Below are 20,545 nucleotides of genomic sequence, written 5' to 3' on the forward strand. Positions count from 1 at the left end.
GTACATGTATATAGGGGGTCAGAAGGAATATGATGTGGCTACTAAGTGGTAAAACCAAAAGAAGTTTGGAGGACTACAACGCATGTTATAAATGTGTGTTTAAATTGAGCGCTCGTTCCTGCCTACTAAACTACTCAGTTCACTGCCATATCCATCTTCACTGAAGACAGACTGACATTCATAGAGGTCTATGGAGAGGGGAAGGGGGAAATGGGAATGACTGAGAAGTAGAAAGACATAGACATCCAGGAGCAGATAACCGAGAGGATATGTTCACAAAGAGAAAGTTGGAGATGATTTTTAGGCAGATTCTGTGTCAAAATCAGATCAAAGTTCCATCTGAAATCTTCTATTCATTTCAATGGTGGGAAGAGGCAGATTTTTTTCTGTTAGCTGATTTTTTCTTAGTATGCCTGCTCACAGTTTTCTAGAACTCTTCTTGCTGTTATTCATTCATCTTATGTCCAGTGGATAAAAATCAGACTAGGGTCATGTGATTTACTGTCCTTGGTCATATGATGAGTACACAGCTGCACAGCTCGTTATAGTCACAGCACAGTAATTAGACATCTGCCTGGAAACACATTGTGCCCCTGTACATCACATGACCATGGATTATACATCACATGACCAGAGTCTGATTATTATTCACTAGGAGTAAGCAGAATGAATGACTATTGAAAGCTGCATTGTGATTGGTTGCTATGAACAACAAAGACAGTTTCTCTTTCAGATGGTTTGATCAGTCGGCCTTATGTGTGTAGCTGTATACAGGATTTTCTGACTATTATACATATAGGGGCAGATTCAAAATGGTTTAAAAGCAAAACTGTCTTAGTTGGCAAAGCAACCAATCACAGAGCCAGTTTCACTTTTCAGTAGCTGAATACAAAATGTAAGCTGTGTTGTGATTGGTTGCTATGAGCAACAAAGACAGTTTTGCTTTTAGACCATGTAATAAATCTGCCCCATAGGGTTAGATGTAAAATATAGACAGAACATTCCCCCACATTATGGGCAGATAGAGATAAACTGTGTCAGCCAGGGCTGGATGAGAATCAGAGAATTACTGTGATATTTCTATAGTTACACCATGTGATAGATATACATTGTATATACTGTACATCATTCTGGCATCCCTTGTCCTCATCCTCTAACAAATCAAAGCAACACAGTGTGAACGCAGCCCAATATAACAGATACTAAACTCAGGACCGGAGAGTTATAAAAGGGTGATCGGCTGTAATTAACCCTCTCCTTTCCATGTTATTAATACAACTCATCCTAATGTGGTAAACATGATACATAAACAGCAGTGGCAGTTATGGTGACATCACAAGGCCCCTGACATCACAGATTCCACATGACATACATTGGTATAGAATGTATAAAGTTGTAGACTGGCACCATCTTGTGTCACTTGAGCTTGGTTGGTTGAAGAGGACGGTATGAGCAGGTAGGTGGCTCTTCTCTCCGTGCTGAGGCTTCGTTCACACATGGTATGACTGGGGGTTTGGTGAAGTACAGAGTTGAACCATTTGCCCCCCCAACATTTCAGTAAGAAGCCCTTTCTGCTTTCATGCAGAGATTGTCAGGATGATGTTACTGGACCAGATATTACACAAAATGTCACATCTGGGCTCTGTATTTTTGTCTCTCCATAAAGCACAAAAAATTCCATGTGTGAACCTGGCCTTACAGGGGTAGGGAGGTATGGAAACCTATAGACGATTTATCACATTGTATAGCTATACAGTGTGGTACATCATAGTCTCCCATTAGAGGTACTGCATATCTGGGAACGTCAAATGGAGGATAAAAATCATATTGCTTCTATCCTTGGCACAGTCTTCAGGAACATTTACCTGATTTTGTTGGGTAAATTCATACCCAAGATGTATTTTTGCCATGGAACCTGCAGCAGAAACCTGAGACCAATCCTTGGGTTTCTGCCGCAGTTTGTTGTTTTCACCTGATTATTGGGTTAACTTGTGTGCGATCACTCGCAGCGGTTTCAGCGCTATTTTTGTTGCTGAATATGCATCAAGATAGAACCGAACTGGCTGCTTTTTTTTCCCATGACACAGGAAATCAATTCTGTGCATGGAAAATCTACACCATATGATCATTGCCCTGGTTTCCTATTGGAAACTATGGAGGGGAGGGGGCAATAGCAAGTTTTTTCACACTGATACTGACACAGAAATTGCGCTGAAATCAGTGTGAAAACTTTTACAATCTGTGGCGGTGTCATGTACATGAGGGATTATAGTGCGGATCACTGCTGTATCCTCATCACCCCTGTACATGGATCTAATGTTACTTATTGTAAGACTCCATGCAATAAATTATTACCTGCCAGTCATCATGTCCTTTCAGGTCCTCATACACATTAGATAAAGTTGATTGAACCTGACCTAGTGTGTTTGACACGTATCCAATTTTACCCTGACAGTAGACATCAGGGGGAGGGATGGGACACGTTGAATTTTTAGCGGGTAATAATTCACTGCAAAGTTAGAAAGCAGCTTACTCATTGTTTACACCAGGGGTAGGGAACCTTCAGCTCTCCAGCTGCTGTGAAACTACAACTCCCATCATGCTCCATTCACTTCTATGGGAGTTCCAAGAACAGCAGAACAAGTATGCATGCTGGGAATTGTAGTTTTGCAACAGCTGGAGAGCCGTACGTTCCCTACCCCTGGTTTACACTGAAAAACACATGCACGTTCAACTGAGTATGCATGTGTATAGTCGGTGTGGGGCAGTCAGGAGGAATAGCTGTCGGCTGAATGAATGTGCTCAGACGATATCTATATAAGGTATATGGGCAATCTTAGCGTATGTTCACACAAAGCAAATTTCTGCACAATTTTCACATGGAATTTGGTACAGAATATGCCCCAAATTTCATGTGAAATGTTCACTTTGTGAACATACCCTAAGTATTAGACTATCTATTGCATTGTATTGTATTTATTGCTTTGGGGCCTTTCACACTTGCACTCATTCTCTGGTTTAAGCATTCTGCGAGGTTTCCCTCTTCAACACCAGTGAAACTGGACAGGAGACGGAAACCCGGCAGTCAGCTTTAAAGCCCATTCACTTTAATGGGTTTGTAAAGGTGACCGTCTGTGTCCACCTGCTGCCTGTCCACGGGGAAACCAGTTTTTTTTTTTTTAGCCGGACACAAGGTTGGACATGCAGGATTTTGTGCCTGACTGAAAAAACAGTTTACCCTCAGACATGCAGCAGGTGGACACAGACGGTCAACTTTACAAACCCATTCAAGTGAATGGGTTTTAAAGCTGACCACCAGGTGTGGCCAGGATGTGTATTTTATTAGATTGTAAGCTCTTAGGGGTAGGATGTGTATAGTATTAGATTGTAAGCTCTTAGGGGCAGGATGTGTATTGTATTAGATTGTAAACTATTAGGGGCAGGATGTGTATTGTATTAGATTGTAAGCTCTTAGGGGCAGGATGTCTCTTTCTTTCCTTACAGGTTCAACTCTCCACAGCAAATAACAATATATAAAATACATAAGAGCAATATGCAGCAGGACAGTCGGGATCCAGGGAGAAATCTGATTGCCACATCTGGGGTCAGGAAGGAATTTTTTGCCCCCATGAGGTATAACGCTCTGGGGGGTTTGTTTCGCCTTCCTCTGGATCTTTGGGTCGGATGGCTTTCATCTAAGGACATGGTGATCAGAATGCCGCAAGTTCTGTAGTCTGCACTGGCCTGACCTGAGAGTCACTGTCACCCATTTTATACTATATTAAAGGGCCAGTAATAATTTTATTACAATGTTTCTTATTGCTATTCAATAAAAAAAAAAGAAAAATAATCTATTTTGTGTTTTTTGTCTTTTGTCTGAATCTCTCCTTACACATTGGCCATGATGAGAATGATCACTGTCCCTCAGTAATCCAGAACTAGACTTGGCAGCTGATCCAGTATATAATAAAGTGCATCATCTACATACATGGTGGCAGCTGCCACAGAGTCATGGACTATACGGGCGCCATATACCAAGAACAGATGACACATAACTCCATGTTATAATCTCGACTCTTGTCCTAAGTGTTATAGGGGTCAGTCTCTGTGATAGGGACAATAACATTGTGTGTCCTCACTTCTATAAACATCATACTATCTCAAAGAAGACTGAAGACTTGGTCACCAAGAACCACCGAATACAGTAGACACAGGGGCCTTGCATAAAAATAGAAATCAAACTAAAGAGGTGTCAAACACTAAGGTGCAACCAGCAAAATGGGGCCCTCGGCTGCAGTGCTTATCACTGGTACTTACAGGGGTGTTCTTAATGTCTTTTAAGTGGTTGTTTGTAAATTTGTCAGTTTTTTTTGCCTAGACAAACTAGTTGCATTTTTTTGGCTGTTACAGCCGGAAGATTTGCCAATACTGACACAAGATTGTGATTACGAGCGCTGTCGCAGTAGTGCCGCTGACTACTTTGCTAGTTGCATCTGTGCCTTTTCTTTAAAGATCAGGTGCAGAAGCAACAAGGCACATGCCCTTCACCACACAAAAAAATATTTATATACATACGTACAGGGTTATCAAATAGGACCACTATACAAGTCTAAATACTGTCATATGACCCGCTGATCGCTATAACAAGGATTAAATACCATCTCATCACCCACTGACCGCTACACCAGGACTAAATACTGTCACGTCAGCCGATATACCAGGACTGAATACTGTCATGTCATCCGCTGACAGCTATACCAGGACTGTCACATCAGCCACTGACTGCTATAACAGGAGTACATACTGTCACGTCACCCACTAACCGCTATACCAGGACTACGTACTGTCACGTCACCCACTGACCGCTATACCAGGACTAAATACTGTCATGTCAGCCACTGACAGCTATATCAGGATTGTCACATCAGCCACTGACTGCTATACCAGGACTACATACTGTCACGTCACCCACTAACCGCTATACCAGGACTAAATACTGTCATGTCAACCACTGACAGCTATATCAGGACTAGAGAGAGATCTAGAAAATCATGAGGAATTGATACAGAAAGTACATTGGAAAACTATATAACTTTTCATTATACAAACAATAACAATTATTTGCTGAAACTAGACGACCCCTTTAAGTGAAGAAGTACAGTATATGAGCAGTGAATTGAGGAAAAAAGCATGCAAGAAATGAATTGATAATAGGAGATTCATAAAATATATTACAGTGTTTGCTATATCCACTTAAGGATTAATAAATGATCAGTTTAGGTCCAACCACTGGGACCCCACCAATCACAAGAACAAGAGCCATGGGAGCTCTGTCTCAATGAAACAATATGTCATGTAGAATTACTGGAATATTCTTTATAGGTCTCTTTTAATCAAACTTCTAGAGCATTTTGGTCTGCTGGAACAAGAAGTATGTTGATTATTTTATTAATATGATCATCAGTTCTTTCCTTCATTTTACATGTATTTTCCAATACTACTGAAATGTACAGTGTAAAGGTCTGGCCTGTTTGTTACTCTCTATGAGTCAACTCTCTTTAGCTAGATTGACTCAGATTGTACTAAATGAGTATTGATTTACTGAAGAACGGAGTAACTCCTGTCTTGGATACTGACAGTATTCAAGATGACACTAATGTTTTCAGCACTAATTTAAGCATACAATGGATAGCTGCTGAACATTTCTTAAGACACACACATGCTAAACATAGCTTACAGAATGGTCTTCACACTATATAATATTCATAGGTCACTGTCAGTATGCACTCCTAATATATCATAACTTCAGCCCTTCTGAATGTGATTTTAGGCAGGGGCGGATCCAGGGCCAGGACTAACTAAATGGTCCCAGTCGGCGGGAGGTATGTCCCGATTTTAACTTATCGTCCTACGGACGCCGATGAGCTGAATACATAGGCGTTTAAAGCAGGAGCTGTCAAAGTTCAGCTCCTGCTTTAACGCTGCGCTCCGGCATTTGTAGCCGTGATGTGATGACATCACATTGCGTCTACAATATGTGTATGAGTGATACTGCAGAGAGAGTGGCGGGAGAGCGAGGGAAGGTGAGTGTGTTTTTTTGTGTTAAACATTAAGATGGAACATAATGTAGGAGGCCTATGAAACTGGGGGCAGATGAATGGGGAGGGGGGAGAACGGCATGACACTGGGTCAGATGAAGGGGGGAGAACAGCATGACACTGAGGAAGATGAAGGGGGGAGAACGGCATGACACTGGAGCAGATGAAGGGGGGAAAACGGCATGACACTGGAGCAGATGAAGGGGGGAAAACGGCATGACACTGGAGCAGATGAAGGGGGGAGAATGGCATGACACTGGAGCAGATGAAGGGGGGAGAACAGCATGACACTGGAGCAGATGAAGGGGGGGGAATGGCATGACACTGGAGCAGATGAAGGGGGGAGAACGGCATGACACTGGGGCAGATGAAGGGAGGGAGAATGGCATGACACTGAGGCAGATGAAGGGGGGAGAATGGCATGACATTGGGGCAGATGAAGGGAGGGAGAACGGCATGACACTGGAGCAGATGAAGGGGGGGAATGGCATGACACTGGGGCAGATGAAGGGGGGAGGACGGCATGACACTTGGGCAGATGAAGGGGGGAGAACAGCATGACACTGGGGCAGATGATGGGGGAGAGAATGGCTAATGTTTTCAAAAACATGCCTCCCGGTAAGTAGGGCCCCGCCAAAGTCAATTGCCCAGGGCCCCGCAAAGCCTGGATCCGCCACTGATTTTAGGCCAGCTGAGTGCCCAGTTAATCACACTGGCTAATAGAATAGTCTCAAAGAGAACCTATTTGTCAGGTGTCCTATACTATTCTTTTTTGTTTTCTATTATTTGATTATTTTTAAGGCTAATCGTAGAGAGAGTCTATGGATCCTTCTCCCTCTACCCATATACTGCTTAGGACAGGTTATCAATAGCAGATCATTAACGGTCTGCCTCCTAGCACCCCCAAAATCAGCTCATTACAGGGCCCACCACACATGAGAATTAACAGCGCACATACTGTGCAGTGGCCATACTTCGACGCAGTAGTTCTTTTCCTTACATGGGACTAATAAGCCATTGTAGTGATAACAACATATTCAAGAGGAAAATATTAAGTCTAATTTAGGCCAGACTTCACCAATGTTATTCAATTGTGGTCACGAAAGAGGATTTCTGTGCGGCTTATTTGTTTAGTGTAATATAACAGGTTTCTCTTAACAGCCAGAACTTATACCTCTCTCTGCTTCCAATCTGTGATGTAGTAATTGGACGGAGGGAGGGGGGTGCAGATATAGAAGTCTGTTACTTATCTCCCCTAGTAGCGGTACTGCATTGCAAAAAGTGTCTGCAGTTGGTCACTTTGTTCACTTCTGCATCAGTTCCTGATTTTCACTCTAGACCTGCTGTTTTCGGCCATAGTTCTGCTGCTCTGAAAGCACAACCTCATCAACTATGTTTTGCCTGTCTTGATCTTGATACTGACCATGGTTTTGTTTCTGACAATGCGTCTGTCTTGTTCCTTAGTATGCTTGCTGCCACTTTGATTGTGCTACTGAGACATTGTGCTTTATTATGGTCTGGTATTTTCTACATAGAGAAAGGGTGATGATTAGAGATGAGCGAACACTAAAATGTTCGAGGTTCGAAATTCGATTCGAACAGCCACTCAATGTTCGTGTGTTCGAACGGGTTTCGAACCCCATTATAGTCTATGGGGAACATATACTCGTTAAGGGGGAAACCCAAATCCGTGTCTGGAGGGTCACCAAGTCCACTATGACACCCCAGGAAATGATGCCAACACCTCTGGAATGACACTGGGACAGCAGGGGAAGCATGTCTGGGGGCATCTAACACACCAAAGACCCTCTATTACCCCAACATCACAGCCTAACAACTACACACTTTCCACATTCAAAAAAACCTCTATCAAAGTGGGAAAATACCTGGAAACCTTCTTTACTCCCCAAATGGATGGACACAAACCCCAATTTAAGCTCAACAAACAGTAACAACCACCCCTTTAAATCATGTTCCCCATGACAACCACGGATGGAATAGACAATGGGAAATCCAAAAGCCCTCACCCTTAACTGTCATTTTGAGTGTGTGTGTGTGTGTGTGTGTGTGTGTGTGTGTGTGTGTGTGTGTGTGTGTGTGTGAGATGTGGTAAGACCTTCCAAAATTCACTTTTCTAGCCCTTAACATGAGCCCTTCCAAACAAAGTTACAGGACCTTAAGCTGAGCTACCAGCAGAGATTGAGGCCCTTGGCATGAGTAGAGCCTTGCACCAGCAGTGTTTTTGGCACTTAGGGTGAGTTGAGCCTTGTACCAGCGTGTGTCCCTTAACATCAGGCGGGCCCTAAGTTCTGCGCTTTGCACAAAAGTTCCACATTAACTAGGCTGAATGGTACAAAGATTAGTAGGCCCGAGAACCAGGAACAGGTCTTGCAATGGCTGTCGGATAACGCTTAAAGCACATTGTCCACCAGCCAGTCAGCCTCTACCTCCTCTTACCCAACAGTCTTGTCCTCCTTCCACCCAAAATTCCCAATCTTCCCAGAACAATAACCCCAACTGTCCCTGCTCCCCAGAGCTGTTCTCCCTTCCTTTGACTGTACCGCAACCTGCCCCTCCATTTCGCGATTCCACGGACCTAACAGACGAGTATCTGTGTCCAGATGCTCAAACACTAGAGTCTCCTCCATTCCATCTCCGGTCGATTTGGTGGCGGATGACCAGCAACCCACCCTCATCGACGACGATGAGACGCAGTTGCTGTCAGGGCAGCCAGTTGACATGCGCATTGTGCAGGAGGAGGAGGCGAGACAGGAGTTGGAAGAGGAGGTGGTGGATGACGAGGACACCGACCCCACCTGGACAAGGCGGATGTCAAGCTGGGAAAGTAGTGTGGATGTTGAGGCAGGTGCAGCACCAAAAAGGGTAGCTAGAGGCAGAGACATGTCCAGAGGCAGAGGTCAGCTGCTTTGCCGAAGCCAGGCCAGACCCGGAATGTCCGAAGATGTTCCCTTTTGTACCCAGCCCAGAAAAACTCCCCCATCGAGGGCACGTTTCTTGAAGGTGTAGAGTTTTTTCAAGGAATGCGCCGAGGACAGATATAGTGTCGTCTACACAATTTGCCTTTCGAAATCAAGTACGGGCCCTGAGAAGAGCAACCTGTCCACCACTTCAACGCACCGTCATTTGGAATCCAAGCAATGGAATCAGTGGCAGGCAGCAACGGCGGGACAAACGTCGCCCGCCGTTCATGCCACTGCCTCTGCTCACAGTGCTGGCGATGCACTCCAGAGGACGAGCCAGGACATCACTTCATCTGCCTCCGCCACTTTGTTGACTTCTCCCTCATCCTCCCCTGTTTCTGTCTTATCTCCTTCTCCTGCACCATCAAAGGCACCATCAGGCGCTTCTTTACAACAACCCACCATCTCTCAGACATTGGAGCGCCGGCAGAAATACACCGCTAACCACCCACCCACGCAAGCCTAGAACGCCAACATCGCTAAACTGCTGGCCCAGGAGAGGTTGGCGTTCCGGCTTGTTGAAATTCCCGCCTTCCCGGACCTGATGGCAACTGTGGCACCTCACTATGCCGTCCCTAGCCGTCACAACTTCTCCCAGTGTGGCGTCCCCGCCTTGCACCAGCACGTGTCACTCAACATCAGGTGGGCCCTTAGTTCCGCGCTTTGCTGCAAGGTCCACTTGACCACCGACACTTGGACAAGCGCCTGTGGTCAGGGATGCTGCTTATCTTTAAGGACAGGCAGGTCCTGGGGAATGTGGTGGAGTCTGGTCCCGGGGTGCAAACTGAGGTACCCTATCTCCTCTCCCAGGCCAAAATTCATGGCAGGAGTAGACTGAAACCCTACGACGCTGCAACTTCCACCCCAGCTACTAGCGGCAAACGCTAAAACACTGGTGTGGGGAGACGTCAGCAGGCGGTGCTGAAGCTCATCAGCTTGGGGGACAGACAGCACAGTGCCTCCGAGGTCAGGGATGCCATCCTGGCTGAGATGGCATTTTTTTTTCCCTACTACACCTGGGGCCTGGCATTTTTACGCCTGTGATAATGGCTGGAACTTGGTAGCGGCTCTGGAGCTTGCCAGCCTCCAACACGTTCCATGTTTGGCCCACGTCTAACCTAGTGGTGCAACGTTTTTTGAAAACATACCCAAATGTACTGAAGCTACTGTTGAAAATGCGGCGCTTGTGCGCCCACTTTTGCAAGTATACAGGAGTCGCTGCTAGCCTAAAAACACTCTAGCAAGGCCTACATCTGTCCAAACACAGGCTGTTGTCCGTCATTCACACACGCTGAAACCCTACAATACCATATCTTGAGCAGGGTGTGTGAGCTGCACAGACCTTTGATGGAGTTCCATCTACAAAACCCAAGGGTTCCTCAAAGTCAGCTCCCAAAGTTTCTGCACCATGAGTTTACAGGGGTGGCAGAGTTATGGCTAGGGGCAGAGGCATGGATAGGGATGATGTCTAGGGGCAAAAGCAGTGTGGATGTGGAGGCAAGCTAAGCAGCAAAAACTGGGGGTACAAGCTAAGGCATGGACTGGGGTGATGTCTAGGGGCAAAAGCAGTGTGGATGTGGAGGCAAGCTAAGCAGCAAAAACTGGGGGTACAAGCTAAGGCATGGACTGGGGTGATGTCTAGGGGCAAAAGCAGTGTGGATGTGGAGGCAAGCTAAGCAGCAAAAACTGGGGGTACAAGCTAAGGCATGGACTGGGGTGATGTCTAGGGGCAAAAGCAGTGTGGATGTGGAGGCAAGCTAAGCAGGGAAAAAGGTGGCTAGAGGCAAAGGGATGTCCAGAGGCAGAAGACAGCTGCATGACAGAAGTTAGACCTGAGCCAGCAAGGCCCAAGATGCCCTCTTTTCTAGCTTCCTTAGAAAAATTCCCCCATCGAGGCCACGTTCCTCGCTGGGGGAGATAATTTCTAAATGTATAGGTCAAGGACAAACTGAGTGTGGTTTACACACTTTGCAATGCGACTCCCCATCTCCCAGGCCTTTCATTCCAGGCTAAAGTACAGCACAACCCACCCACATGCCCAAGGCTTCAACGGCCTCATCTCAAAAATTCTGGCCCAGGAGATGTTGGGGTCCCGGCTTGTGGACACTCTGCCCTTTTTGGGCCTGCTGGCTACTGCGCCACCTCACTGTGCCGTCCACACCAGCACTTTTCCCCAAACATGAGGCGGTCCCTAAGTTCAGCGCTTTGCCCAAAAGATCCACGTGACCAGCTACGAATGGACAAGTGCATGCGGACAGGGACGCTACCTTTCAATCTTGGCACAGTGGTTGAATGTAGTTGAGGCATGGACCGGGTCGCAAAATGTGGTGGACTGACTTGTCTCCCCACACAACATTCCTGGGAGGAGGGCTGTAACACCACCCTCCTCCTCCGCTGTTAGATTGACCCCAGCTACGAGCTAGAAACGCTGCAACACTGGTGTGGGGAGACGTCAGCAGGCTGGGCTGAAGCTCATCAGCTTGGGAGACGGACAGCACACTGCCTCTGAGGTCAGGGATGCCATCCTGGATGAGATGGCAATTTGTTTATCCCCGCTGCCCCTGGGGCCAGGCTTTTTTGTCTTGTTGGAGGGCTCTGGAGCTTGCCAGCCTCCAACACGTTCCATGCCTGGCCCACGTGTTCAATGTAGTGGTGCAATGATTTTTAAAAACATACCCCAAATTAGCTGAGCTAAGGGTGAAAGTGCGGCACTTGGACACCCACTTTCCCAAGTCTACAGTACCTGGAGCTAGCCGCAATACACTCCAGCAAGGCCTACATCTGCCTGAAGCACCTACTGTTGTGCGAGGTCACCACACGCTCTAACCCTAGATACCGTATGTTCAGCAGGGTGTGTGAGCAGCAGAGACCTTTGATGGAGTACCAGCTACAAAACCCAAGGGTTCCTCAGAGTCAGCTCCCTCACTTTCTGCACCATGAGTTTCCATGGGTGGCAGACTTATGGCTAGAGGCACAGGCATGGATAGGGGTGATGTGTAGGGGCAAAAGCAGTGTGGATGTGGAGGCAAGCTAAGCAGCAAAAACTGGGGGTACAAGCAGCCGGTGGCATCATCACTGACAAGCACAGCTGTCTGTCAGCTGACAGGCTGACTTTCACCAAAATGAACAGACAATGGATAGACTCATCATATACATGTCAGTTACATGACAAATTTAGTGCAATTTGCAAGTCCAAGATGGGTTGGAGATCTGCAGAGAGGAATCTCACCACCTCTTGCGGGTGCCATCATTTGGAAGGCAAGCCCTGGGCTCAGTGGGTGAGAGCAAGCGCAGGATAATCGTCGTTTGGCCTGGCGGCCACTGCCTCTCCCACTGTTGACAGGGCTGGCGCTGCAGTCCAGACCAGCAGCCAGGACACCTCCACATCTGCCTCTGACACTTTGGGGAGTTCACCCTCATCCTCACCTTTTCTCCTTTTGCCGCGCCATCATGCGCCTCTTCCCAGCAACTCCCCATCTCCCAAGCCTTTCATTTCATGCTAAAGTACAGCGCAACCCACCCACATGCCCAAGGCTTCAACGGCCTCATCTCAAGAAATCTGGCCCAGGAGATGTTGGAATCCCGGCTGGGGGACACTCAGCCCTCTTTTTGGGCAGAGTGTCTACTGCGCCACCGCACTGTGCCGTCCACACCAGCACTTTCCCCCAAACATGAGGCGGTCCCTAAATTCAGCGCTTAGCCCTAAAGTTCCACGTGACCAGTTACGAATGGACAAGTGCATGCGGACAGGGACGCTACCTTTCAATTTTGGCACAGTGGTTGAATGTAGTTGAGGCGTGGACCGGGTCGCAAAATGTGATGGCCTGACTTGTCTCCCCACACAACATTCCTAGAAGGAGCGCTGAAACACCACCCTCCTCCGCTGTTAAATTGACCCCAGCTACGAGCTGGAAACGCTGCAACACTGGTGTGGGGAGACGTCAGCGGGCCGTGCTGAAGCTCATCAGCTTGGGGACCAGACAGCACACTGCCTACAAAGTGAGTCATGCCATCCTCGATGAGACGGCAATGTGGTTTTTGCCACTGCACCTGGGCCCAGGCATGTTGTCATGTGTGATAATGGCCGTAACCTGGGATTGGCTCTGTAGCTTGGCAGCCTGCAACATATTCCATGCCTGGGCCACGTTTTTAACTCATTGCTGCTAATCATTTTAAAAAGGTACCCCAATGTTCCTGAGCTACTGGTGAAAGTGTGGCGCTTGTGCGGATAGTTTTTAAAGTCTATAGTTGCTGCTGCTAGCCTCTATGCACTCCTACAACGCCTGTACCTGCTGGAACAACGGCTGTTGTGCAACGTCTCCACACTGCTGGCACTAAACATATCATGTGTTGAGCAGAGTGTGTGAGCAGCACAGACCTTTGATGTAGTTCCAACTCCAAAACCCTCGGGTTCGTCAACTCCCTCAGTTGCTCAACCATGAGTGGCCATGGGTGGCCGACTTATGTGAAATCCCATCCCATCCATTGCACTGGACACGAAACATTAGCATGCGCTCAGCACAACTTCGGATATGGCAGCTGCGTTAAGCAGGGTGCAGGGTACAACACAGACCAGGCCCGAGCACCAGGAACAGGTGTTAGAAATACTGCAGCATCCGCCATTTCCTTCCAATTTTGGGGTTTTGGACCCGCCACCGACTTGTCTGGACCTAAGTGGGGATCATGAGACACAGTTGCCATCAGGGCAAGCTGTGGTCATGTGCGGTTTGCAGTAAGGGGGCAGTGCGCAATTGGAAGAGGAGTTGGTGGATGACGAGGCCACCGACCCCACATGGACAGGGGTGATGTCTAGGGGCTAAAGCAGTGTAGATGTAGAGGGAAGCTAAATCAACAAAAAACCTGGGTAGAAGCAAAGGCATAAACTGGGGTGATGTTTAGGGGCTAAAGCAGTGTAGATGTGGAGGGAAGCTAATTCAACAAAAAAACAGGGTAGAAGCAAAGGCATAAACTGGGGTGATGTTTAGGGGTGAAAGCAGTGTAGATGTGGAGGGAAGCTAATTCAACAAAAAAACAGGGTAGAAGCAAAGGCATAAACTGGGGTGATGTTTAGGGGTGAAAGCAGTGTAGATGTGGAGGGAAGCTAAGCAGCAAAAACAGTGGGTAGAAGCAAAGGCATGCAAAACTCTACCCTGTTGGAAGACTTATTCCTAGGTCTGGAACACGTTAATGGCCCCCCTGGACAAATTACTGCCACTCAGGGGCCTAGTGTCACCAGGAGGGACAAGTATAGGCGCATGTTGTGGGAATACCTGGCCGACACCAGCTCTGTCCTCTCCGATCCCTCTGTGCTCTACAGCCTACACTTATTTTCTCATCTTTTTTTCTGCACTGCACATCTCTTGCCTGCTTCCTTTGGGATCTTACAAGTGGTGGTCCACTTCCACAGATGGTAACTTCAATAGACAGTGTAACGGGAGTAGCTGAGGGATCACTGTCTTAACCACTTTTTGGCACGAAATTAACTTCAAAAGCCAAATATGGTGCAAGTATATGATGCAAGGACACCTACACACCTATCTCTGACACATTGGGGAGTTCACCCTCATGCGCCCTTTTGGCCTGCACCATCATGCGCCTCTTCCCAGCCACTCCACATTTCCCAAGCTTTTCATTGCAGGCAGAAGTACAACACAACCCACCCCCATGCCCAAGCCTTTAACAGCCTTATCGATAAACTGCTGGCCCTGGAGATGTTGGTGTTTGTTTATGCTTCTGGATACCCAGGCCTTCCGTCAGCAGATGGCAGCTGGGGCACCTCCCTATGCTGGGCCTAGCCGTTACTACTTCTCTTGGTGTGCTGTCCCTGCCTTGCGCCTGCATGTGTCCCATAACATCAGTCGGGCCCAGAGCTCTGCGCTTTGCTGCAAGGTCCACTTGACCACCGACTGTCACGGTACTGGTGGTATGGGATCAGGAGTCCAGTCGTCGGGAAACACAGAGGAGGCTGGAGACAGCAGGTGGATGGCCCACAGGGGCTGAGGTAGTAGTCCAAGATCAGCTGAGTAAAGACCAGGTAGAAGTCAGTAGTCTTTCAAGGGCTGTAGTCAAGCTACGGTGAGCTTGCAGGTGAAGTTCCAAAGAACCGAAGAAGATCTCCAGCAAGGAGGTCTCCTGGGTGTTCAGGCTGTATCCGGAATAAACTGAACACAATACCAACACAAACAGGAAGTGTCAGAGTCACCTATATATAGCCAGTCCAATCAAGGTTAATACAGGGCGGGTTCCAATTATTAGCAGCAGCTGATGAACCTCAGCAGTAGGCTCCACACAGACGTCCAACAGGCCATTATTCCACAAGCCTGATAGCTCAGGTAGCAAGGAGACACCGGGTAAAACAGCAGGTCACAGATTCAAATCCCGACACATGGACAAGCGCCTGTGGTCAGGGATGCTGCAGTGCTTATCTTTAATGACAGGCAGGGTGAATGTGGTGGAGTCTGGTCCCCGGGTGCAAACTGGGGTGGCCTATCTCCTCTCCCAGGCCAAAATTCATGGCAGGAGTAGACTGAAACCCTACGATGCTGCAACCTCCACCCCAGCTACTAGCGGCAAACACTGTAACACTGGCGTGGGGAGATGTCAGCAGGCCGTGCTGAAACTGATCAGCTTGGGGGACAGACAGCACAGTGCCTCCGAGGTCAGGGATGCCATCCTGGCTGAGATGGCATTTTTTTTTTCCTGCTACACCTGGGGCCTGGCATTTTTGCGCCTGTGATAATGGCTGGAACCTGGTAGCAGATCTGGAGCTTGCCAGACTCAAACACGGTCCACGCATGGCCCACGTTTTTCAACTTGTTGGTGCCATGTTTCTTTGAAACCTACACCATTGTGCCTGAAATACAGGTCAAAGTGGGGCCATTTTCATAAGTGAGAACTAGCCTCTGCTAGGCAGAAAACATTCAGAGCACACTCCTCTAATCTTCGCAACGTTGGCTGGCGGAGGAAGACGAGGAGGTTGGAGTGGCATCTGATGTCCCTGTCCCACACGAGGCTAGAGGGTGCACTTCAGTGCATCCCATTGCTTCACCACAAATGGTGTGAAGGGGAGTGGAAAATGGAGGAAATGGAGAGTGACCCTTACAGTTGGGGCCAGTAAAGGCATGCCAAGTAACACACTGGCACACATGGCTGACTTCATCTTGGGTTGCTTTTCAACACATATTTCACATCATAAAGAACAAATAATACTGGATTTTTACAAGCCTCGAACCCTGGTCTAGGTCTAATGTCTGTTCCTTTCTTATATTAGGGGAGAGGGAAAAAAAATTACTTCAGTGATACGTTTAGCGTACATAGACTGACTATTAATGTGTATCCCACTTAGTGTTGTTAGGGTTACACACCGTCACAACCTGGCTAAAGCTTCTATAGCTGTTAATAAAGTCAACATAACTTTACGGTATCCAAAAAGACAGCTGGTACCGACAGAGAGCAAGACAAATGTCAACCAAAGCTGTGAGCTCTGAACACCCACAGTGACTTTGGCGTCATCATCATTATAAGGGAGCGGGTGGTAATAAATAACTTGGCAGTGCCTAAAACCCAAAAAGCTTATACAACTATATTTACATTAAGATACACAAATGACACTTTTTAGTAGCATGTCATGAGACAAGCTGATAAGATCTTCCTTTGTGCAGTGCTATTTGAAAGTTAAACGCTGCCTTTATTTTAATTCTGGAGAAGGTGCAGACATTAGATTTAGAACATGTTGTCTTCATTGTCCAAATCCTCTATATAGGTAATGTGTTTTTCGGGCCGAGCTGTCTGGGAACGAGCTGGTGCAGCACTGACAACCTGGGTGAATATGGCAAGAGCCTGAGATGTAGGGTGAATGAATCCCCAAATTATTTGGGGAATTTCCACTCAGAAACTGGCACTATATACCAGTAGCAAAAATTGTGGGTGCACGTAACCACAATATACTCTTTGAATTCCCAGTCAGACAATGGCACTATATACCAGTAGCAAAAATTGTGGGTGCACGTAACCCCAACATATTCTTTGAATTCCCAGTCAGACAATGGCACTATATACCAGTAGCAAAAATTGTGGGTGCACGTAACCCCAATATATTCTTTGAATTCCCAGTGAGACAATGGCACTATATACCAGTAGCAAAAATTGTGGGTGCACGTAACCCCAATATATTCTTTGAATTCCCAGTGAGACAATGGCACTATATACCAGTAGCAAAAATTGTGGGTGCACGTAACCCCAATATATTCTTTGAATTCCCAGTGAGACAATGGCACTATATACCAGTAGCAAAAATTGTGGGTGCACGTAACCCCAATATATTCTTTGAATTCCCAGTGAGACAATGGCACTATATACCAGTAGCAAAAATTGTGGGTGCACGTAACCCCAATATATTCTTTGAATTCCCAGTGAGACAATGGCACTATATACCAGTAGCAAAAATTGTGGGTGCACGTAACCCCAATATATTCTTTGAATTCCCAGTCAGACAATGGCACTATATACCAGTAGCAAAAATTGTGGGTGCACGTAACCCCAATATATTCTTTGAATTCCCAGTGAGACAATGGCACTATATACCAGTAGCAAAAATTGTGGGTGCACGTAACCCCAATATATTCTTTGAATTCCCAGTGAGACAATGGCACTATATACCAGTAGCAAAAATTGTGGGTGCACGTAACCCCAATATATTCTTTGAATTCCCAGTCAGACAACGGCACTATATACCAGTACCAAAAATTGTGGGTGTACGTAACCCCAATATATTCTTTGAATTCCCAGTCAGACAATGGCACTATATACCAGTAGCAAAAATTGTGGGTGCACGTAACCCCAATATATTCTTTGAATTACCAGTCAGAAACTGGCCCTATATGGCAGTAGCAAGAAATGAGGGTATTTGTAACCCCAATATATTCTTTGAATTCCCAGTGAGACAATGGCACTATATACCAGTAGCAAAAATTGTGGGTGCACGTAACCCCAATATATTCTTTGAATTCCCAGTCACACAATGGCACTATATACCAGTAGCAAAAATTGTGGGTGCACGTAACCCCAATATATTCTTTGAATTACCAGTCAGAAACTGGCACTATATGGCAGTAGCAAGAAATGAGGGTATTTGTAACCCCAATATATTCTTTGAATTACCAGTCAGACAATGGCACTATATACCAGTAGCAAAAATTGTGGGTGCACGTAACCCCAATATATTCTTTGAATTCCCAGTCAGACAATGGCACTATATACCAGTAGCAAAAATTGTGGGTGCACGTAACCCCAATATATTCTTTGAATTCCCAGTGAGACAATGGCACTATATACCAGTAGCAAAAATTGTGGGTGCACATAACCCCAATATATTCTTTGAATTCCCAGTCAGAAACTGGCACTATATACCAGTAGCAAAAATTGTGGGTGCACGTAACCCCAATATATTCTTTGAATTCCCAGTCAGACAATGGCACTATATACCAGTAGCAAAAATTGTGGGTGCACGTAACCCCAATATATTCTTTGAATTCCCAGTCAGACAATGGCACTATATACCAGTAGCAAAAATTGTGGGTGCACGTAACCCCAATATATTCTTTGAATTCCCAGTCAGACAATGGCACTATATACCAGTAGCAAAAATTGTGGGTGCACGTAACCCCAATATATTCTTTGAATTCCCAGTCAGACAATGGCACTATATACCAGCAAAAATTGTAGGTGTATATAGCCCCAATTCTATTGCTAGGGGACTTGCAGGGTATTTCCGAGGTGAAGGTGGGGGGCACACCGTTGGAACGGGGATTTGGGGTGTATATATGGGGTATACGGGAATACACTGTCAGTGTATTCCATTCAGGATCCTGGGAAAGCTGGGTTGCGGCGATTGAGCCCGTCAGTGCCACGTTACACTGACAAGCTTCTCCCTGGAATTGAAGTGATATGTAACCCCAATATATTCTTTGAATTCCCAGTCAGACAATGGCACTATATGGCAGTAGCAAAAATAGTGGGTGTATATAGCCCCAATTCTATTGCTAGGGGACTTGCAGTGTATTTCTGGGGTGAAGGTGGGGGGGCACACCGTTGGAACGGGTATCGGGGGTATATATAGGGTATACGGGAATACACTGTCAGTGTATTCCATTCAGGATCCTGGGAAAGCTGGGTTGCGGCGATTGAGCCCGTCAGTGCCACGTGACACTGACAAGCTTCTCCCTGGAATTTAGCTCTTATAAGAGCTGTTGGTTGTCTTCTCCTTCCTATCCTAGCCTGTCCCTGCCTACCCAGAATCTAAGCCCTAGCTAACTGGACGGAAACCTCCGTCCCCGGATAATTGCAAGCTCAGAATGACGCGAAGCTGGGCGTCGCTGTTCTTTTAAATTAGAGGTCACATGTTTTCGGCAGCCAATGGGTTTTGCCTACTTTTTTCAACGTCACCGGTGTCGTAGTTCCTGTCCCACCTACCCTGCGCTGTTATTGGAGCAAAAAAGGCGCCAGGGAAGGTGGGAGGGGAATCGAGTAATGGCGCACTTTACCACGCGGTGTTCGATTCGATTCGAACATGCCGAACAGCCTAATATCCGATCGAACATGAGTTCGATAGAACACTGTTCGCTCATCTCTAGTGATGATCCTCTCAAATTGGCTGTCTGGCGGTGGTGTCTTTTCACATACTGCGTCTTTGAGCCTTTTCACCAGGACCTGTCGTGGCTCCTTTCCAGAATTCCTTTGAGACTGTTCTAGAAACCAATCAGCTTGATGTGTTCACGCCAACCTGAATTTACCCAAATGCCAGTAGAGTGAACCTCAGCATGTGCCTGGAGTAGTAGGACTCCTCTGAGCTGTCCTGTGTGAGTAGGAAAGTTACCCTGCAAGACCCAAACTGTTGGAAGGTTGCTTTTTACATTAACAGTAAGTACTGCCATTCCTGAGCAACTGCTGCTAACCTCTGTTGTACCCGCAGACAACCTCAGTAAAATACAGGTAGCAATGTGACTAGTGATGAGCGAATCCAAACCGCACAGTTCAGGTCCATGCGGTTCGGATATTTTTCCTACCCCATTTTTTGCATCGCACTTGCCCTGTTAATACCCCCATTTTGCAGCCCTCAACCTCTTACCATACCCATTTTACAGCCATTTTTAGGTCACCAAGTTTGGGTCCCCATTGATTTCGTTGGGGTTCGGGTCAAATACATGAACCAAACTTTTGGGCAAACTCAAATTTCGACGGGTTTTTTCAACACTAAATGTGACCTGTGAGTTGCAGTTGGGCTTTTCTTATATATCTTATAGAAGCTCTGGACAAGCAGTAAGCCAGGTGCCATATTCATTCCTCTTAGGTAGGCTGGTGTAACAAGCGGTTCATCTAGGACACCATAGGACATAGCATTAAGTTCTGGTTGCTCTCCCAGTGATGACCTAGTCTAGTCAGATGGATTATAGTAGAAAATGTTAAAAT

At 46.6% G+C, this 20,545-nt stretch overlaps 1 protein-coding gene across 1 annotated transcript in view; it reads right to left on the bottom strand.

Annotated features, from left to right (window-relative positions):
• Positions 1 to 20,545, bottom strand: part of DLC1 (DLC1 Rho GTPase activating protein) — a 342,693-nt gene that overhangs the window by 308,451 nt on the left and 13,697 nt on the right. The window lies entirely within an intron of this gene.

This window comes from Leptodactylus fuscus, chromosome 1, assembly GCF_031893055.1.
Source record: "Leptodactylus fuscus isolate aLepFus1 chromosome 1, aLepFus1.hap2, whole genome shotgun sequence".
NCBI lineage: Eukaryota > Metazoa > Chordata > Amphibia > Anura > Leptodactylidae > Leptodactylus > Leptodactylus fuscus.